A 5,236-nucleotide genomic window follows, 5' to 3' on the forward strand; every position below is an offset into this window, starting at 1 on the left:
TGGTGCTTTGGGTGCAGTGGGGGATGCTATCCTATCACCAGTGTTGGTCAGCTCCTGATGTGGAATGGGAAGGGAGCACCATTATGTCTTTCAGCAGTCTGTCCAGATACCTCAACCTTCCTCTCCTTTGCTGGCAAAGATATGTCATGATAACCACCATGGTTTCCAAGGAAGAAAGTCCTATCTTTTTTTGGGGGGGGGGGCACTGCCCTTGTGCTTTGGAGAATATCCTGCCACAGGTATGGCCTATAACAGAGATGGGCAACCTCCAGCCTGTAGGTCTATAGGCACGCCAGGCCTCTCCATTTGGCCGAGCAGATCATTGCAGCCAAGCCAGGCCCATCTGCATTACACTGAACATTGTATATCAGGTGTGGGTCAAGTAACCACTTGGCTCATCCAAAAGGGGGGTTGTACAAACCCCTGTGCAAAGCACTCCACGAGACCCAACTATCCGCTGATTTGTTGGGTCTTGTGGAGAGAGGCCACTGTGGGAAGCAGAAGCAGTGCATGAAAGGACCTTTGGTCTGATTGCAGCAGAGCTGTGCTTCTAATAGTCACAGATAGATGCATCCTCCATTAAAGTGTCTAATTCTTTCTTGTCCTTTTCAAAGGCATCTAAGCTTGTGGCCATCACCATATCAGGCCTGCTTGCAGTAAAGCATGAAGGGAACAGTTCCTTGCTTCTTTGCCCATCTGGTCCTCAAAAGGGGACAGACAAGAGAGACAGAGCTTTTTTGGTAGTGGCTCCATCCCTACAGAAAATCCTCTTGTGGGGTGTGCAGCTGGCTGGCTCCCTTTTGATTGTTTTTTGAAATAAGGACCTGGCTATTCCAATCTGCTTTTGATTGAGCAAGGTTGTTGGTTTGCAATGTTTAACTGCTGCCGCCTTTTATGTCCTATATCATAGTGGATCATTCATGTATTACACATTTTATTTATTGCATTAGATGGTTGCTGTTGTCTTTAATGGTGGGCTGCCTTTTGAGGGCCTTCAGCCTTGAAAGTCAGTACAAATTGAGTGAAGAAATCATAGCGGCTCTAGCAATAGGTGCTCCTACACGGCATTGTTTTGGCACGCTTCCCCCCAGCAGGTGGGGTCCCGGCTGCAGTGCACAACTCCAGACTCACCCTGAACTGCTGATCTGTGTGGCTGCCCAAGACAAGTGCCCAGAAAGGCTATTGAAGTCAGGCTCCTAGTAGGAAATGCTCTCCAGAAGAAAAAGGCCCCCCTTTTTACAATTCCACTTACACATGCCACAATATTTAGCCATCTCTTGCAGTTCATTTCTGGATAATTGCATCATTTCCAGCACTTGGCTCTTGTTCCGTTATGTGAATCAGATTCCTTGAGCTGAACCACTTCAAAGGTTACATGGAAAGAGGGAAAGGCATAGAAATTGAGCTTGTGGCCAGACCTCTTTCCCATCCCAGTGTTTTCACACAGGGGCTCCTCTGCATCCCTGGGAAATGTGGGTCAGGAGAGAGGGAGGGAGGGAGGCTGGCTTTGCTCTAGGGCTGTGTGTGTGGGAGGCCTTCTGGAATCTTGAGTCTGGGTATAAAACTGTGGAAGGGGGGCTCCTAGGTAATCAGGCTATCACCTTTGGGGCCACTTCAGGATACTGATAGTTGACCTATTTGATAAGCTTGATGCTCCTTTCTTTTAATATACAGTATTTTCAATCGTGGGTGGGGAACTTTCAGCCTGGGAGCAGCATGAGCCCCCCAGTCCTCTCTATCTGGCCTTTGGGACTCTCCACAGGCCACATCCCCTGCCCAAGCACACACCCCACTGCCCTCGTTTTGCACCCACTGTGAGTGTTTTGGATGGTTAGAATTCTTCTGTAGAAACAAGCTTACTATACATAGGCAAAATTATCATTGTTTGCTCTGCTGACGTTTGCCAACCACTGTCACGCAGCCAATAGTGTAGTGGCAAATTCAGAAGTGCAGGGTGCCTTCATGATCGTCACAGCCATGCCCCCTTCTAAGGTTATACAACCTTCTAAGATTATAGAATAATCTGGCCAGGCTTGAGTCCTACCTTCTGTTTCTCTATCACTGTCACCACTTGCCTGCCACTGAGAGATATTGCTTGAATTGTTAGATTCAATGTCTACGCAGTTATCTCCTTCTGCTACCAAACTGCTTGATGATGTAGATGGGATGCTATCCTCAGGATTCACTGTCTTTTCTTCTACAGTTACAGAATCCTCCCTCTCCACACTTTTGAAGTAGAAACTAATCAAGGCTTGCTTGCCATTGACATTCTTTGGGACTCTTCTTACTCCCTTTTCATGCCTATTGGTTGGCAGAATGCTGGAGGTGTAGGGACTCTGCTGGGATCTGGCTCCCCCAAAAGTAAGGGGTCCAAGACTCCTGGGACTCTGGATGGCTATACCCCTGCATGTGGCCCTCAGAAGGTTGCCTAGAAAGGAATCTGGCCCTCACCTGTTTTAAATGATTTGTTCATGCAGTAGTGTAGTGATATAATCTTTTAAGATGTATTATGGGTATTGTACTACTGGAATTTTACTCTCTTTTCTGTAAAGCACTTTGAGCACAAATGTATCTGTGGAAAATGTGGTATATTAATAAACTGACTATGACTGAATGTATTCAGCCACAATCCAAAAGAGCCTTTTCAGGCACATATCTAAGCACTTTTGTACAGAGTGTTGTCTCCCTTGCCCCTCTCCCTGGGATCACTGGGATGCCAGAGGCAAAATGTCTTTTAATGGACCATTTTAGGACCCATGGAAGTCTGGCATTCATTTCAAGCTCGGAGGATCTGAGCAATAGATCCTTCTCTTTGGCATAAAAGCCTGCATTGTGTGCAGTGATTTGGGATGAGCAGAAATATTCTCCAGCCCAGAGGAGAATGAACATATATTAGATCAAAGTCGGCCACGAGGCAAAAACGAGAGCTTTGTCACAAAGGTGCTCACCCAACAGATTGCCTGAGAGAAGTCTTTCCGTTCCCTACCTAAGCCATGTGCTGAAGGGATATGCTTGTTTGTTTTTTTCAGAGGAGAATGAGGAAAGGATGAAACTGTTCTAACTAGAGCTGAACTGAACATTTCTGCTCTGTGTTTTTTCAATCATTCTCCATCCATAAATGAGAAAAGAAATTGCATCTGAACATTATCAAAAGGGAGTGAACATTTCAGAGAAATTTTCATGAATGGGATGCAGGGTTTTTGTCATGATCGTTTCATTTTATATTTTTAGTTTTATTTATTTTTTAGCTTTATTTTTTTATATACCGTTCGATCATTGGAATTTCTATGTGATGAATATAAAAATGTTGTTGTTCTATGCCTTCAAGTTGATTACGACTTACGGCAGCCCTATGAATCTTTATATATCAGGTTTTCATGGTAAGATGTATTCAGAGGTGGTTTACCATTGCCTTCCTCTAAGCCTACGGCACCCTGTCTTCCCAGGCGGTCTCCCATCCAAGTACTAACCAGGCCTGACCCTGCTTAGCTTCTGAGATCAGATGAGAGCAGGCTTATTCAGGGCAGTATGGCCGTAGGCTGAATATAAAAATAAACCATACCAAAAATAAAAAGAACCATAAAATGGAATGCTACCTTAAAATGCCTGCTGGAACAAGTAAGTCTAAGTCATGTGCCTAAAGTTCAGCAAGGAGAATGCCTGTCTAATCTCAGTGGGGAGGGAGTTCCACAGGGTTGGGCCCACAACACTGAAAACATACCTTCTAGTAGTTTATTTATTTATTTTGTTGCATTTATATACCGCCCATAGCAAGTAGCTCTCAGGGTGGTAAACAGAATAGGATAAAATACATACATCATAATAATAAAATCACAAAACATATAAGACACAATGAAAACAAAATACAATTAAACAAAATATAAGATGATAAAAGGATTAGTATTACAAGATTAAAAAGATAAAAAGATTAAAATGATTAAAATGCCTGGGAGCATAAGAAGGTCTTTACCTGGCGCTGGAAAGATAATAATGTAGGCGCCAGGCGTACCTCTTCGGGGAGGCTATTCCACAACTCGGGGGCCACCACAGAAAAGGCCCTAGATCTAGTAACCACCCTCCGGGCTTCACGATGGGTTGGTACCCGGAGGAGGGCCTTAGATGCTGAACGAGTTGTGAGCCATGCATCTGAGCCATGGGGGACCACCAACGGAGACTCCCCCAAAGAGCTCAGTGTTGGGGATGGGATACAAGGGAGCAGGCAGCCCTCACTTTCAGGGCAACCAAGGGTCACCTGGGAGTGTCCTTTCTTTCATACTACAAATCATCTCTCTGATGGTCTGCACTCTGCAGCCTTCCAATGGGTGCCACCCTTCAATCAAAGGGGAAGGAGCCATGAGGCAACTGCTCCCACAGGGGTTTTTTTCAGATCAGGAAGCACAGGCAGAGATGCCAGAGTTCTGGGTAAATGTTTAGTGGAAGGAAAAATGCACATACCACCCTTGGCCAGCTCAGAGCGATAAGGTAAGCTCAAAACCTTGTACCCAGTTCAGCACCTTGGACAGCTCCTTGAAAGTTCGGACAAAACCCCAGAATGGATTCATTGTCCCCTTGATATCGGAGCCACCAGTCTCCACTGCCTGCACCAACTGAGATCCTAAAGAAACTCTCAAGTGCCCTGAGACTGAGGTGGAAAAATAGAAGCCCCTTTCACAGAAAACTTTAAGAAACTGGGGGACAGGATTCAGCACACCAACATACCCCCCCTCAACCATTTAGGGCTTAATCTGGCTGATCCTGAGTCACACCATTGGTCCATCTAACCTAGTACTGTTCACTCCTGGAGAGAGTGGGTCTCCTCAGACTCTAGCAGGGATATTTCAAAGTTCTGCTACTGGAGATCCTTTAACTGGTGATGCCAGGAAGTGAACCTTGGACCTTCTGCATGCAAAGCAGCTGTTCTGCTACCAATCTTTGGCCCAGGCTATGGTCTGAAGGCCCATGAGGCCAGCTCCCTGCTGAAGCTAAGCAGGGTCAGGTCTGGTCAGTGCCTGGATGGGAGACCACCTGGGAACCATATGGAAGCCGCCTTGGGTTTCATGAAAAAAGAAAGGTGGGGTATAAATGTAATAAATAAATAAAATTCTTGAAGTTGATATATGCCTCCTAAAGTTAGCCAAGGCCTTTGCAAGCCTGAACTGGGCCATTGCAGCCTCTTTAGCTAATGCCATGGAAGATGGTGGGAATCTACAAGGAATGAAATCTTGGACAAGGGAGA

General features: G+C 45.6%; 1 non-coding gene across 1 annotated transcript; it reads right to left on the reverse strand.

The window, feature by feature from the left end:
- Positions 1-3,421: 3,421 nt before the first annotated feature.
- Positions 3,422-3,540, reverse strand: LOC133368872 (5S ribosomal RNA). The gene has a single exon (XR_009758786.1). It is a non-coding gene; the product is annotated as a 5S ribosomal RNA (ribosomal RNA).
- Between the last annotated feature and the right edge of the window lie 1,696 nt (positions 3,541-5,236).

The sequence above is a fragment of the Rhineura floridana genome, chromosome 12 (genome assembly GCF_030035675.1).
Source record: "Rhineura floridana isolate rRhiFlo1 chromosome 12, rRhiFlo1.hap2, whole genome shotgun sequence".
NCBI classification, from domain to species: Eukaryota; Metazoa; Chordata; class Lepidosauria; order Squamata; family Rhineuridae; genus Rhineura; species Rhineura floridana.